A 17,264-nucleotide genomic window follows, 5' to 3' on the forward strand; every position below is an offset into this window, starting at 1 on the left:
TCACCCGAACAATTCATTCGTGACAAAGCGTCGGCTTTTCCATTCTTCACACCAGGTTTGTAGGTGATAACAAAATCGAATTCCGAGAAATACAAAGACCACCTCAATTGGCGTGGGGTAAGGGTTTTGGCGGACTTCAAAAATTGTAGGTTCCGATGGTCAGTACACACGGTCACCTTGTGCTTAGCCCCCAGTAAATAGTGACGCCAATCCTGAAAAGCCTCCTTAACCGCCAACAGCTCCTTATCCGCAATAGGGTAATTAAACTCTGTCTCTGATAACTTTCTTGAACGAAACGCCACTGGGTGGAGTTGTCCAGTCAGTTTATTCCTTTGTGACAGGATTCCTCCAGTGGCGAAATCGGAAGCATCTGTTTCCACAAAAAACTCCTCCTCAGGATTTGGATGCATCAAAATTGGTGCCGAAACAAACGCCCTCTTCAGAAACTGAAAAGCTTCCTCCGCTTCGTCAGACCATATGAACACCTTCCCTTTTTTTAAAAGTTGCGTGATAGGCTGGACCTTGGCCGAGAAATCTGGAATAAATCTCCTCTAGAAATTGGCAAAGCCAAGAAAACTCTGGATGTCCTTTACATTTCTGGGTGACAACCAATCCTGAATTGCCTGCACTTTTGATGGATCAATAGCCACCCCGTTAGCCGACAGAATAAATCCCAAAAATTCCACTTGGTTCACATAAAAAGAACACTTCTCCAACTTGACGTACAGGTGATTCTCTAACAACTTCTGCAAGATAGCTCTCACTTGTGAAATGTGATTCTCAATGCAATCTGAAAAAAAAAATATGTCATCAATATAGACAACTGCCACACGGTCCAAAAATTCCCTTAATACATCATTTACAAAGTGTTGAAAAGCTGCCGGAGCATTGCTCAAACCAAAAGGCATCACCTGGTATTCGTAGAGGCCATACTTGGTGCGAAACGCCGTTTTCCACTCTTCACCCTCCGCAACTCTCACCAAATGATAGGCTCCGCGAAGATCCAGCTTCGTATAAACCTTCGCACCCTTCACTTGATCCAACATCTGAGAGATGAGAGGTAGCGGATAACGATTTTTTATGGTCACAAGGTTCAACGCTCTGTAGTCAATACAGGAGCGCAAGGTGCCGTCCTTCTTAGGCCGGAAAAACAGTGGTGAGGAGACTGGCGATTGCGATGGACGTATGTAGGAGAGTAGGGTCTGCAATCCTATGATCACCCAGATTTTTGCTTTTTGCTGCACTGGTTTACGACTTTCCCTGGCTGTGGGCCTGCTAATCAGACCCACAGCCTAGCTGTTCTCTCTATCCAAATTGTACTCAGGTACTGAATTGGCACTGGGCCCTCTCCAAGTCCCTGTACCCAGGGCTGAGGTGTACCCAGAAGTCTCCCAGGGGCTGAAGCATGTATTACGCCACCCCTGGGCTGACTAACTAAACTGGCACAACTGGCTGCACGACAGCTGGGGCAAGGTGGTGTACTCACCCTTTGCTTTAGATATAGTATACCTATATCTAACCCTAAAATGGACACACAGATCTCCTATCAGTCACTCCTATGGCAGGCCTTAACAATCCTGAAGGCAGAGTGCTTGGAATCGTGTGAGATGGTGCTCTGGCATGAGCTGAGCCTGTCTGCGGCTTTCGGGATCCATCCCTTAGCCGTTTCCATGATATCGCATACCATATACTCTAAAGTGCATTATAATCCTCGCGGTTATATGCCAACTCTGGTATCGCTTTATCAAAATATGTTGAGTAAGGTGTCATACGAATTGGAATACTAACCCCTCGCCAATTCTGGCGACGGGGTTAGCATTCCACCCTTCTAGAGGGACACGACATGCATGTAACCTATAACCCGGTTAAAAGTCAGACAGAGCCTTAGCATCCACAAAATGGATGCTGCCACCGAGACACAAGTCTGCCCTCCTGCTGCTGGGAGTCCTCCCAGAGCAGGAGATAAGGACAAAGGGTTTCCTGCCAGGGGCGGTGCCAGCACCGTCCCAGACAGGGTTTTGTGTATTGTAGGTAGGCAGGGCTTCAGAGGAAGGTGACTGCACGTGGCACCCCGGTGCTCACTGTGCATAGGCTGGCTTAAACCAGTTCCAGGGACACTCCAGACCCTGTGCTGGGGAAAAGCCCGCCAAGGAAGTGGGTGTAACCACCCCCCTCCTGGTCCCACCCCTAGGGCAGGACTTAGTCGCGTGCCAGCCCCCTTTTCCAAGATAAAGGTAGAGACTGGCCCCCTTCCAAATCAGATCATCTTTGGAATCAAGATACCACTTTCCATGAAAGGACTTCACGATTTCTTCCTCAAGATTCTCCCTTGTGGCTAAGGAGTAGTCACCCTGCATCCGCAGGCACCATCTAAGAACACTGCGGTCTGCTGCACGTCCTTCCTCCGGAATCCGACTGCCCAGCTCGACGAGACCCGGCTTCCCTGGCACCTCTGACCTCTACCCACCTCTACAGCACAGCTGAGAACCGTGGGTGCGACGAGACCTCGAGGGACCGGCCATCGCCAAGACTGCACGACTTCTGCACAGCAAGCCCACCGAGTAATTTCCTGGTGAGTGCTTTGGGGTCCGAGAAGCCCCCACCCTGAGCAGCTCCAGCACCGAAGAGCAGCCCCCCAGCATCTCCACGATCGGCATGGGGCCCTTCTGCTTTCTGCTGCTCACCGCGTTGTTTGGCTACTAGCCCGCTGGCTTGTGGCCTTCCGAACGACGCCCGACGACAACACTGCTGCTGGTCTGGTTGCTCCAGACTGGCCCTTGCTTCCCTCCATCGGAGAAGTACCCTGGACCCTCCTGGTCCGGCTAAGACGCCATTTTAGGTCCACCGCGTGGGCCTTGCATTTGCCAAGACTTTTTGCCCAATCCTGGGTCCAGCGACGTCGACAGCAAGAACCTTCGTGGGACAGCTCGCACCTCCATCCTGGTCGCCGACAACGCCTCCTGGTCCGAGAGACTGCAGAGCCCAGCAGCGCCCACTCACCTGACTGCGGTGACTTCGCCCGGTGCCATCCTGGTGCCCACTTAATCACTGGCTAGTGATTCAAGAACTTGGTCCCCTCTGCTTTCAGGTTTCCTTCTTCCTTGATCCAGGCTTGGATCCATCGAACTTTCCTTCACTGGTCGCCTGCCAGCAACTTCCTTCTTCCAGGCTCCTGGTCCGGCAACGAGATTCCCGACGTCTTTTCAGACCTATGCAGCTGCAGCCCCTGGGCTAGGTAACTTCGGCACTTCGGTGTCCCAGCATAGCCTCACTATCCAAGGGTCAGGATCCACTGTCGTTTTCTCCCTACCAGGTCGGGTTCGCCCGTGAACACTAACTTTGCCTTTACTAGCTTCCATAGACTTTGTCCCGCATCCCGCGTGAGAGTGCACACTCTGCACCCGAGTCCCCTAGGTCTCCTAGACGTAATCTAACGATTCCCTAGTCAAGTCCTAGCGATTCCAAAGCCTATTAGTACTGTACTTACCTGCTAGTAATCTCGCATTCCACTTTTAGAGTATATGGTTTTTCGTGCCCCTCGGGCATTTGTGTATAACGTGCTAACTTAAGTATTTTCATAAGAGTTTTGTTGTGTGCTTAGCACCCTGTCCTCATAAAGAGTACAGGGTTGTTGTGATTCTAATAAATACATTGTTTATTTTCATAACACTTGTGTGGTGTCCTTTCACTGGGTGTTCAAGGGGTAATGTGATGGTAAAACAGCTGGCTTAACACGCCCTCTAGAGTCTTAGCCTTAGACTGCTCGTATCCATGCTACTAGGATAGCTGGTCTATAAGGTTGACTTACAACCAATCATCAATAAGGGTTGTTTGGACTGATATATAGTGATCACTAGAATAGTGAACACTGCAGATCAGGCCAACTTCTCACATTGGTGAGCAGCGGTTGGGATTTGAGCTTGCTGTTGTTTTACCACACATGCCCTAAGAATATCTTGTGAAAGATCACATAAGTACTAAAGGTACATATAACTTAGCTTAGAATACTCTGAGTTCTACTGAACCAGCTGTTGTAGCTCCTAGGGCCTAGCACACCCTAAACTACAACTCTAGCAAGGGATCAGTAGGCAAACATATAGTGTAGGTAAGTGCACCACTTACACCTCACTAGAAAAGCATGTCTACCCAGGGAGAATCTACTGAGACTCCCCTGGTCAGTGTTGACCCTCCACAGGTCACTTCAAGATATGCAGCTCTCAGTTTCCAGGAGATGAGACAGATCTGTGTCTCCAGGAAACTGAAGCAGGGGTCTAACCCCACCATTCCCTTTCTGATAGGTCTCTTAGAGACATATGATGCCAGAAAGCTTTCTCAGTTACATGAGAACATGCCAGCCTTGGAGGGAACCTCTGGGGATCCAGACCTCCCCAACACTGCTACAGCAGTTGAGGAGGAGGAGGATCAGGAGGAACTCTCTGGGGATGAGGTAGACAAAGGTCTTGAGGTAGTCAGAAGGCTAACCAGGGCCAACTTAGACTTACTTGGGCTAGGATCTGGGGGACCCCCAGTGCTAACCCGAAGTGGGCCTAACCTTGGAGTTAGGAGAGATAGATCTCTTTCTAGGGACTCCAATAGATCTCTGCACTCTAATGCCTCTTCTCAGGGGAGAAGGAATCCTCCACAGAGGAGATTTACTTCCCCTCAGAGAAGGGAGCATGAAGCTAGGATGAGACAAGCTGAACTGAGGATTGAAAGGGAAGAACTTGCCCTGGCCAAAGAGAAGCTTGCCTTTGCTAGAGAGCAGCAGATGAGTGGGCTAGCTCCCACTGGTGGCAGCAATCTCCCAAGAGATAGAGAGAAGGGTTTAGATACTAAACACCTGACTAAGATAGTGCCCCCTTTAAGCAAGGGGATGATATCCAGAAATGGATGGCTGCTCTGGAGAGGGCCTGCACTGTGCAGTGCATTCCCCAGAGTCAGTGGGCAGCTATACTGTGGCTCTCCTTTGATGGTAAAGGTAGAGATAAGCTCCTCACTACAAGAGTAGAGGATGCTAACAATTACCAGGTCCTGAAGAATACACTGGTTGATGGGTTTGGTTTAACCACTGAGCAGTACAGGTTGCTGTTCAGAGACACCCAGAAAACTCAGTCTCAGGACTGGTCTGACTTTGTGGATTGTGCCACTAAGGCTTTGGAGGGCTGGTTGCTGGGTAGCAAGGTTACAGATTACACAGGATTGTATAATCTAATGATGAGAGAACAAATTTTAAACAATTGTCAGAACCAGTTGTTGCACCAGCACCTTGTTGATTCAGATCTGACCTCTCCCCAAGAATTGGGAAAGAAGGCAGACAAATGGGTCAGGACAAGTATCAAGCAGAACCAGAACCAGAACCAGGGTGGTCAGAAGAAAGCAGACCAGAAGGGTAATGTTAAGAATGAGCAAAATGACCAGAAGTCTTCACCAGGTCCCCAACAAACCAAAGAGGGTGGGGGTCAGGCTTCCCAGAAGAAGAAGACTCAAGAAGGCCAGTCAAAAAGGTGGTGCCAGTACTGTAAAAGTAAATCTCACTGGTTTAGTGAGTGCACCAAAAGAGGAGGACAAACTCCTGCCACTACAGCCCCTAAGGCAACTGCACCCCCTAGTACAGTCAGTAGTGGTAGTGTACCTCCCAAGGCATTAGTTGGGTTAACCTTGGGTACTGAGGGGTCTGACAACTTAGTTGGCACACTCACTCAGGCTGTCCTTGTCTGTACAGGGGATATGGATATGTCCCCTGAAATAAGTCCCAATACTTTGGGCAAATACAGGCAGACACCTTTGATAAATGGCAAAATGGCTCAGGCCTATAGGGACACTTGTGCCAGTGTCACCATGGTGACACCTAACTTTGTGGACCCTGGACAGATCATGCCAGGTACTGATTTCCTGGTGACCAATGCCAGCAATGTCACTACTAGTCATAGTGTGGCAATTGTGGCTTTCTCCTGGGGTGGAGTGAAGGGACAAAAGAAAGTTGTAGTCAGTTCAGACCTCCCAGTTGATTGTTTGTTGGGCAATGATTTGGAGTCATCACAATGGTCAGAAGTGGAGCAGAGGACTCACATGGAAATGTTAGGCTTGCCAGCACATGTGCTTGCTGTGACTAGGTCACAGGCCAGAAAATGCCCCACTGAACAGGTGCTGGATCCTGAAATTATGGACCAGACACCTTCCAAGAAGAAGAGCAGTAAGGGTAAGGCTTTGCCTTCCCCCTTGCCCCAGGTTGAGGATCAAGTCTCTGAGGAGGCTGATCTGGAAGAGCTGAGGGAAACTGAGCCTAAAGAGCTTGAACTTGATCAAGTTGAGTTTCTGGGCTCAGGGGGACCCTCCAGAGCAGACCTGGGGAAGGAACAGTTGAGCTGCCCTTCCCTTGAACCCCTCAGACAGCAGGCTGCTGCTGAGGCTGCAGGGAATGCCACAGGTGCCCACAGGGTATACTGGGAAGATGGACTCCTGTACTCTGAGTCAAGAGACCCCAAGCCTCGTGCAACCAGGAGGCTGGTCATCCCCTTGTCTCTGAGAGGTTTCCTTCTCACCTTGGCCCATGAGATTCCCCTTGCAGGTCACTTAGGTCAGACAAAGACTTGGGACAGGCTTGTCTCACACTTTCACTGGCCCCATATGAATGAGAATACCAAGGAGTTTTGTCGCTCCTGTGTCACTTGCCAAGCCAGTGGTAAGTCAGGTGGCACAACAAAGGCCCCCCTCATACCACTACCTGTGGTGGGGGTTCCCTTTGAAAGAGTGGGGATTGACATTGTTGGTCCAATGGAACCCCAGACAGCATCAGGGCACAAGTTTATACTGGTGGTGGTGGATCATGCCACCAGGTATCCTGAAGCTATTCCCCTTAGGACCACTACAGCACCTGTAGTGGCAAGAGCCCTAGTTGGAGTGTTCTCCAGAGTGGGTTTCCCCAAGGAGGTCGTTTCTGACAGAGGTACAAACTTCATGTCAGGATATCTGACTGCAATGTGGAAGGAGTGTGGTGTAAACTACAAGTTCACCACACCCTACCACCCACAATGCAATGGGCTTGTTGAGAGATTCAACAGGACCCTGAAAGGGATGATTCATGGACTACCTGAAACTCTTAGGAGAAGATGGGATGTCCTGATCCCCTGCCTCTTGTTTGCTTACAGAGAGGTCCCACAGAAGGGGGTTGGCTACAGCCCTTTTGAGCTTCTGTATGGACATCCTGTAAGAGGACCCCTGTGTTTGGTGAAGGAAGGATGGGAGAGACCTCTCAAAAAGCCTGCAACCAACATAGTGGACTATGTACTTGGTCTCCGCTCCAGGATGGCTGAGTACATGGAAAAGGCATCTAAAAACCTTGAGGCCAGCCAAGAACTTCAAAAAGCTTGGCATGACCAAAAGGCTGTTCTGACTGTGTACCAGCCAGGACAGAAGGTGTGGGTGCTGGAGCCAGTGGCCCCAGCAGCTCTGAAAGACAAATGGTCTGGGCCCCACACCATCATTGAGCAAAAGGGAGAGGTTACCTACTTGGTGGACCTTGGAACTCCCAGGAGCCCTCTCAGAGTGCTCCATGTTAACAGGCTCAAGGCATATGTTGACAGGAAGGACATGAGCTTGCTCATGGCCACAGATGAGGGACAGGAGGAAGAGAGTGACCCTCTCCCAGACCTGCTCACTCAGAATCCTGATGATGGATCAGTTGATGGTGTTGTCTTTTGTGGCAGCCTCACTGAACATCAGCAACAGGATTGCAGGCAAGTTCTGCAATCCTACAGACATATGTTCTCTCTGACACCCAGCCAAACTGATTGGTGTACCCATGATGTTGACACTGGAGACAGTCTGCCTGTCAAGAGTAAAATCTACAGACAGCCTGATCATGTTAGAGACTGCATCAAAACTGAAGTGCAGAAAATGTTGGAGCTGGGAGTCATTGAGCCCTCAGATAGCCTTGGGCTAGCCCAGTAGTTCTAGTGACAAAGCCTCACACACAGGGTGGTAAGAGAGAGATGAGGTTTTGCGTAGACTACAGAGGCCTCAATGCAGTCACTAAGACTGATGCCCACCCAATTCCAAGAGCAGATGAACTTATAGATAAATTGGCTTCTGCCAAATTCTTAAGTACATTTGATTTGACAGCTGGGTATTGGCAAATCAGGTTAGCTGAGGAGGCCAAACCCAAGACAGCATTTTCTACCCCTGGTGGGCATTATCAGTTTGTGGTAATGCCCTTTGGTTTGAAAAATGCACCTGCCACCTTCCAAAGGTTGGTGAATCAAGTCCTCACTGGGCTGGATGACTTCTGTGCAGCTTATCTTGATGATATTGCTGTCTTTAGCTCCACCTGGGAGGATCACCTGGTCCACCTGAGGAAAGTGTTAGAGGCTCTGCAAAACGCAGGCCTCACTATCAAGGCCACAAAGTGCCAGATAGGGCAGACACAGGTTGTATACCTGGGCCACCTTGTAGGTGGAGGCTAGGTTCAGCCACTGGAGAGTAAGATACAGGCCATCAAGGACTGGACTCCTCCAATCACCCAGACTCAAGTTCGAGCTTTCTTGGGCCTGACTGGGTACTATAGGAAGTTTGTCAGAAATTATGGGTCCATAGTGACCCCTCTTAATGACCTGACAAGCAAGAAGATGCCAAAGAAAGTTCAGTGGACAGCAAGCTGTCAGAAAGCATTCAATGACCTAAAGCAGGCCATGTGCACAGCACCTATCCTAAAGAGTCCAGATTACTCCAAGCCATTCATTGTCCAAACAGATGCTTCTGAGTTGGGTGTGGGGGCTGTTCTGTCTCAACTGAATTTTGATGGTAATGATCAGCCTATTGCTTTCATTAGTAGAAGGTTGACACCCAGAGAGAAAAATTGGTCAGCTATTGAGAGGGAGGCCTTTGCTGTGGTCTGGGCCCTGAAGAAGCTGAGGGCCTACTTGTTTGGCACTCACTTCACCATTCAGACAGACCATAAGCCCCTCTTGTGGCTAAATCAGATGAAGGGTGAAAACCCCAAACTGCTTAGGTGGTCCATTTCCCTACAGGGGATGGATTTTACAGTGGAGCATAGACCTGGTACTGATCACAGCAATGCTGATGGGCTCTCCAGGTATTTCCACTTAGAGCAAGAAGACTCACCTGGTCAAGGTTAGTTAATTGTCCCAAAGTTTGGGGGGGGTCATGTAGGAGAGTAGGGTCTGCAATCCTATGATCACCCAGATTTTTGCTTTTTGCTGCACTGGTTTACGACTTTCCCTGGCTGTGGGCCTGCTAATCAGACCCACAGCCTAGCTGTTCTCTCTATCCAAATTGTACTCAGGTACTGAATTGGCACTGGGCCCTCTCCAAGTCCCTGTACCCAGAGCTGAGGTGTACCCAGAAGTCTCCCAGGGGCTGAAGCATGTATTACGCCACCCCTGGGCTGACTAACTAAACTGGCACAACTGGCTGCACGACAGCTGGGGCAAGGTGGTGTACTCACCCTTTGCTTTAGATATAGTATACCTATATCTAACCCTAAAATGGACACACAGATCTCCTATCAGTCACTCCTATGGCAGGCCTTAACAATCCTGAAGGCAGAGTGCTTGGAATCGTGTGAGATGGTGCTCTGGCATGAGCTGAGCCTGTCTGCGGCTTTCGGGATCCATCCCTTAGCCGTTTCCATGATATCGCATACCATATACTCTAAAGTGCATTATAATCCTCGCGGTTATATGCCAACTCTGGTATCGCTTTATCAAAACATGTCGAGTAAGGTGTCATACGAATTGGAATACTAACCCCTCGCCAATTCTGGCGACGGGGTTAGCATTCCACCCTTCTAGAGGGACACGACATGCATGTAACCTATAACCCGGTTAAAAGTCAGACAGAGCCTTAGCATCCACAAAATGGATGCTGCCACCGAGACACAAGTCTGCCCTCCTGCTGCTGGGAGTCCTCCCAGAGCAGGAGATAAGGACAAAGGGTTTCCTGCCAGGGGCGGTGCCAGCACCGTCCCAGACAGGGTTTTGTGTATTGTAGGTAGGCAGGGCTTCAGAGGAAGGTGACTGCACGTGGCACCCCGGTGCTCACTGTGCATAGGCTGGCTTAAACCAGTTCCAGGGACACTCCAGACCCTGTGCTGGGGAAAAGCCCGCCAAGGAAGTGGGTGTAACCACCCCCCTCCTGGTCCCACCCCTAGGGCAGGACTTAGTCGCGTGCCAGCCCCCTTTTCCAAGATAAAGGTAGAGACTGGCCCCCTTCCAAATCAGATCATCTTTGGAATCAAGATACCACTTTCCACGAAAGGACTTCACGATTTCTTCCTCAAGATTCTCCCTTGTGGCTAAGGAGTAGTCACCCTGCATCCGCAGGCACCATCTAAGAACACTGCGGTCTGCTGCACGTCCTTCCTCCGGAATCCGACTGCCCAGCTCGACGAGACCCGGCTTCCCTGGCACCTCTGACCTCTACCCACCTCTACAGCACAGCTGAGAACCGTGGGTGCGACGAGACCTCGAGGGACCGGCCATCGCCAAGACTGCACGACTTCTGCACAGCAAGCCCACCGAGTAATTTCCTGGTGAGTGCTTTGGGGTCCGAGAAGCCCCCACCCTGAGCAGCTCCAGCACCGAAGAGCAGCCCCCCAGCATCTCCACGATCGGCGTGGGGCCCTTCTGCTTTCTGCTGATCACCGCGTTGTTTGGCTACTAGCCCGCTGGCTTGTGGCCTTCCGAACGACGCCCGACGACAACACTGCTGCTGGTCTGGTTGCTCCAGACTGGCCCTTGCTTCCCTCCATCGGAGAAGTACCCTGGACCCTCCTGGTCCGGCTAAGACGCCATTTTAGGTCCACCGCGTGGGCCTTGCATTTGCCAAGACTTGTTGCCCAATCCTGGGTCCAGCGACGTCGACAGCAAGAACCTTCGTGGGACAGCTCGCACCTCCATCCTGGTCGCCGACAACGCCTCCTGGTCCGAGAGACTGCAGAGCCCAGCAGCGCCCACTCACCTGACTGCGGTGACTTCGCCCGGTGCCATCCTGGTGCCCACTTAATCACTGGCTAGTGATTCAAGAACTTGGTCCCCTCTGCTTTCAGGTTTCCTTCGTCCTTGATCCAGGCTTGGATCCATCGAACTTTCCTTCACTGGTCGCCTGCCAGCAACTTCCTTCTTCCAGGCTCCTGGTCCGGCAACGAGATTCCCGACGTCTTTTCAGACCTATGCAGCTGCAGCCCCTGGGCTAGGTAACTTCGGCACTTCGGTGTCCCAGCATAGCCTCACTATCCAAGGGTCAGGATCCACTGTCGTTTTCTCCCTACCAGGTCGGGTTCGCCTGTGAACACTAACTTTGCCTTTACTAGCTTCCATAGACTTTGTCCCGCATCCCGCGTGAGAGTGCACACTCTGCACCCGAGTCCCCTAGGTCTCCTAGACGTAATCTAACGATTCCCTAGTCAAGTCCTAGCGATTCCAAAGCCTATTAGTACTGTACTTACCTGCTAGTAATCTCGCATTCCACTTTTAGAGTATATGGTTTTTCGTGCCCCTCGGGCATTTGTGTATAACTTGCTAACTTAAGTATTTTCATAAGAGTTTTGTTGTGTGCTTAGCACCCTGTCCTCATAAAGAGTACAGGGTTGTTGTGATTCTAATAAATACATTGTTTATTTTCATAACACTTGTGTGGTGTCCTTTCACTGGGTGTTCAAGGGGTAATGTGATGGTAAAACAGCTGGCTTAACACGCCCTCTAGAGTCTTAGCCTTAGACTGCTCGTATCCATGCTACTAGGATAGCTGGTCTATAAGGTTGACTTACAACCAATCATCAATAAGGGTTGTTTGGACTGATATATAGTGATCACTAGAATAGTGAACACTGCAGATCAGGCCAACTTCTCACAACGTATGAATCCGATTTTGAGATAATCCTCCAAGTATTTTTTTAAGAACTGATTTTCCGCCTCTGTGAGTGCATAAATACGGCTACATGGCAGCTTAGCACCGGGTTCTAATTCAATCCTACAATCATACTCCCGGTGGGGCGGAAGTTTCTCAGCATTACCTTTGTCAAAAACACTAGCCCAGTCCTGATACTCCGCCGGAATTTCTTTTGTTTCCAAAACACACACTTGGCGTGTAAGTTGGGCCAGTTCCCGAGCTGGCGAGCTTACCATTTTTTGTGGACAAGTCGTATAACAGTTCCGACGACAATGTTCTGAGGTCATTTCCACAGATCTGCTTGCCCAATCAATTTTTGGGTTGTGCTCAGTAAGCCACGGCAGTCCCAATATTAATTTAAACTGTGGTGCATCAATTAAATTAAAGTGCAGGAATTCATGATGACCCTGAAGTCCCACTAACTCCAAGGTTTCCGTTTCTTCAGTAATAAAGCCGGACGTGAGGTTGGTGCCGTCCACACCCTTCACTACCTCACTATGTGTTTTCTTTAATGCATGTATGCCCATTTCCTTTGCATAAGACAGATCGCAAAAATTTCCGGTAGCTCCAGAGTCAATCATTACAGATACCTCTTTCACCTCCCTGGTTCCGAATCTCATGACAAATGATACTGTTAGATGTGGCGCTGCCAATTGACGAGTGTTTATTAACTGTTGCATTTCAGGAGCCGATTTCCCTTGATTTCCCACCAGAGCAACTCCCTCTACTGGTGGGATTTGGCTTTTAAACCCACACTGATTTTGGGTTTCTTGAGGCAATCTTTCACAAAATGTCCTGATACACCACAATAAAGGCACAAATTATTGGCGTGTCTTTTCTCTTTTTCCTCCTTGGACAGAGGTCCTCTAATTGAGCCAATCTGCATAGGTTCTTCTCCGACGCCATTTTCTTTTTGTGTGACTTCAGATCTGGCTCGGTCAAGCCGTGGAAAGTAGGGCCGGAACTCTTTCTTCTTTTCGGACTTCCTTTCACACAATCTATGTTCTAGCTGCAAGACCAGATCAATAAGCTCCGAGATCTCCTGTGGCCGTTTTGGAATCTGCGCCAGAGCGTCTTTTAGTTCATCTTTTAATCCTCGGTAAAAAATTGCGGAGCGTTTACTCTCAGGCCACTCAGTTTCCACAATTAATTTGTTAAATTGAGCAATATATGCTATCAATTCCCGATTACCTTGTTTTAGATCCAAGAGTTCATTATCTGTAGCTTGTTCTGCCGTTCTCCTATCAAAAATACGTAAAAATTCCTCCTTAAACACATCCAAATTGTACAAGGCTGGATCGTCTCGGGAAATCAGCGGCATAGACCAAGCAGCGTCATCACCGCTCATGTAGGACAGCAGGAACGCAACCTTGACCCTGTCATCCTTGAACAACACAGGTCTACACAGAAAATGCAGTGAACACTGGGTCATAAATATCTGTGCTTTGTGTGGGTCCCCCCCCAAACCTTTCAGGATTAGCCAATGGAACAACTGGCGCCACAGAGTGAATCACCTGCGTAGCCGCCTCTGAAGCGGAACCCCGACTGACTCCCGAAGAACCTCCCGCCAGAAGCTCCTCCATCTTAGTTTTAATTATATGATTCTCTTGTTGGGACCTTTTTATTTCTTCCCTCAGTGCCCTATTATCCTCTGCGGATTGGGTTAACTGACTTTGCAGTCCATCCAAAATTCCCGCCAGAGTCTTAAGGTCTAGCCCCTCTGCCATCGTGGCTCAGACGGAAACAGTGGCACTTCAATCTGTCAGACTAGCACACTAGAATTCCATCGAAGCCGACGATTGCTCCCAATTCCCGCACCACCACAGAAACCGCCAGAAATATAAATCTTGGCAACTGCTGAAGCGGCAGGGAAAGGGGAAGTGGACAGAGAGAGAGAGACGGCCAGGTAGAGAATACGCTTCTCTGGTCTTCTATCTTCGCTGGCGTAGTACAACTGCACCTGTAGAAAGACAACACTTAACACCTGCACTCTAAATGAGACTTAATATCTAATACCCTATGGGAACTTGTGTTACCTGCAAAGCCTGGCTTGTAGCTTCTCTCTCATGTAGTCTAGACTGACTTCTATACACAATTGTTGTGATATTTGGCGTCTGTAAATACACATAAGAGTTATCTAAATGAGCTGTACTACAACGCCACCAAACCCCAGCCCAGAAACCTTGACTTACCAATTAGGTCTAGACTATGGCAGTAAATAAGGTCCAGTAGAAAGCTTCTTCTACTACTGAAAATGTTCAACTGAAAATACTGTTGCTGCGGTCACAAAATGATAACACACCAGATAGCAAAGATGCATGAAAATGTCTTTGAAAATAATCTTCTGAATAAAGCTTACAAATGAACCAAGTCTTATTAGCAACTGGTGAAGCTCAGAACTAAACACCAACTAGCTGGTAAACTCACGGTTTCCCAAGTTGCTTCTTGACTCAAAGAAACTCGTTTGCTGCTTGACAGTTCTTGCTCCCTCGTTGCGCATGCGATAATTCTAAGTAGATAGGTACTTGACTCTGCACGAAAATGTTCCACACTGCTCTGAATTCATATTGCTCCAACAGGAACCGCAGACTTCAATAACGCACGCTCCGGGTGCGTAGTTCAGTTGAAGTGCGCAGTTCCTAATTGCTCCTCAGTTCCTAAGCGGAGCGGCAGTCGCGCGACCACTACCGCTAGACTGCGACTTTTGAATAGCGAGTTCAGGACATTTGGCGGCCATGCTGGTGGTGATCACCAGTGACCGCAGACACTGCCTAAACATGAATTTGGACACTATAAACCCTTTCTTCCAGCGTGGCAACACTCTAACACCTCTAGCTCTTGGGCGCTTAACCTGTGCCTTACCCTTTAACCCTATAGCTGCAATGAGGTTCCTGACATATGCTATATATTACTGAGACTATTATTTTAGTCTGTTAGAGCATGAAGTTAAAAACGCCAAGGACATACTTTCAATCAGTCTCCAAGCCAATACTTAATGCTCCTTTAATGTTGTAAATAGATGTAATTTCTACTGTATCATGTTTATCTCTATATTTCCTTTGAGGAGAAGATGATAAAATGATTAGATTAATCAATTCAATATAGGTGATGAATATTTATTTATTGCTTAACCACATGGAAAAAACGTTAATGGTTCTAAGTTCTAACACTAAGTATGACAATCTCTTTTGTATTGTAATTTTTTTTAAGTCATATTACTTTCTTCATGTTGATAATATATAACTATAACTTCATGGTAAACTGCTGAAATTAAGCTATCCAAATCTGCTGGGTTAACTATCATTTGCCCTTCTTCATATGCTGGACCTCCAGTTAGTTGTGCAAAAAAGCCTGTTAGCTCAGATGGTTAGATTGTGGTGCTAATAACGCCAAGGTGACAGGTTCGATCCCTGTACAGACAAGTTTAATTGTTTGAAAAAAGATGCATTTTTCTTGTGTCTCATTTTGGACTGTTTATCTCTTTGGATCAAACGCTGCTTGAAGGATTGGATGGAATCAGTAGCATTTCATCATCTGCTAATTCTTCAATAGTATGCTATATATTTAGTGAGCCTATTAGTTTAGTCTGTTAGAGCATGAAGCTAAAACGCAAAGGACATACTTTCAATCAGTCTCCAAGCCAATACTTGGTGCTTCTTTAATGTTGAAAATAGATTTATTTTCTTCGGTATCATGCTTACCTCTATATGTCCTTTGCGCAGAAGCTGATAGAATGATTAGATGAATCAATTGAATATAGGTGATGAATATTTATTTATTGCTAAACTACGTGTAAAACACGTTACTGGTTCAAAATTCTAACACTAAGTATGGAAATCTCTTTTGTATTGCAATTTTTTTGAAATCATATTAGTTTCTTCATGCTGATAATATGAAACTATAATTCATATTAAACAGCTGAAATTAAGCTTTCCAAATCTCCCAGTTTAACTATCATTAGCACTGCTTCCTGTGCTGGTCCTCCAGAAAACGTGCAAAATGGCCTGTTAACTCAGTTGGTTAGAGTGTGGTGCTATTAACACCAAGGTCACAAGTTCGATCCCTGTAGAGGCCAAGTTTAATTGTTTGAAAAAGATGAATTTTTCTTCTGTCTCATTTTGGACTGTTTATCTCCTTGGATCAAATGCTGCTTGAAGGATTGGATGAATACATTTGATCTAATTGTAGAATTAATTACTATTCTTAAAGCGCCTGGAATATCTATTAATGGTTCTAGGTTCCAACGCCAAGTAACTAAATCTCTTATTTATTGCAATTTATTGAGATCATTTTTGTTTAGTCTTGTTGATAATATATAAAGATACTATGAATGTAAACAGCTGAATATAAGCTTTCCAACTATCTCGGATTAACAATCAGAAGGACTTCATCATCTGCTTCATCTTCAATAGTACTTATATATTTAGTGAGACTATTAGTTTAGTCTGTTAGAGCATGAAGTTAAAAACGAAAAGGACATACTTTCAATCAGTGTCCAAGCCAATACTTGATGCTTCTTTAATGTTGAAAATAGATGTATTTTCTACTTGTCGTAATTGGCATGGCCGCGTTAGCGATTAGCTGAAACTACACGCTGTCCTCCTTAACTTGGCTATGTATGAAAACGCCATTTTGAATGTTGCGGCGGCCATCTTAGACCATAAGCGGCCTCGTGGCCGGCGTGCCCCTTTAGTCCGTTGTCCGTTCCACTGACCACTTCAGTCTGCCCAGCAACAGGCTATTGTTAGTACTGGTCAAGCTTGCACATGCGCAGTCCAAACTGACCAGTAAGCCTTCAGGAATGTGCGCCAAACTGACCAGCGGAGTTGTGCCCCCTCCAATGAGCTGGCAGTGTTCCAAAACATGACCATATATGTATATAAATGTGTCCTAACTTGTGCCGCCTACCTTTTATTGCCCCAAAACTGTATATAAATCGGGGTCACACCGGTGTTCGGTGTGATACCTCTTGCATTACCGAAGGGTGCTGTTTGAGTGTACCACCACCCCATGGGGTCTTAATAAACCTGTTCTTTGCCTTTTACAGTTTCCGTGCCAACAGTTCTTGAGTGTAAGTGGGTTATCTTCGGTGCATGTAGGCCTTGGGAACCCTGATTACTACATACTGTATCATGTTTATCTCTATATTTCCTTTCAGGAGAAGTGTGGTGATCTGTAATCTGTACTCTATACTGCCTGTTGTCATGCCATCACGGAATACTGTGATGTCTCCTGTGGGGTCGCTGGGGATTCCACTCTAGTGTTCCTTGTGTGGCAGTTGCAGCTGCTGTGTCTCTTCTGCTGGCTGGACGGCTCTCTTCTCTGCAATAAATCTACAACATCCTTCATCTGTCTCC

General features: G+C 47.7%; 1 non-coding gene across 1 annotated transcript; it reads left to right on the top strand.

Moving 5' to 3' along the window:
- Window positions 1-15,908: 15,908 nt before the first annotated feature.
- Window positions 15,909-15,982, top strand: TRNAN-AUU (transfer RNA asparagine (anticodon AUU)). Its single transcript has one exon. It is a non-coding gene; the product is annotated as a tRNA-Asn (tRNA).
- Window positions 15,983-17,264: the final 1,282 nt, after the last annotated feature.

The sequence above is a fragment of the Lissotriton helveticus genome, chromosome 4_1 (genome assembly GCF_964261635.1).
Source record: "Lissotriton helveticus chromosome 4_1, aLisHel1.1, whole genome shotgun sequence".
NCBI lineage: Eukaryota > Metazoa > Chordata > Amphibia > Caudata > Salamandridae > Lissotriton > Lissotriton helveticus.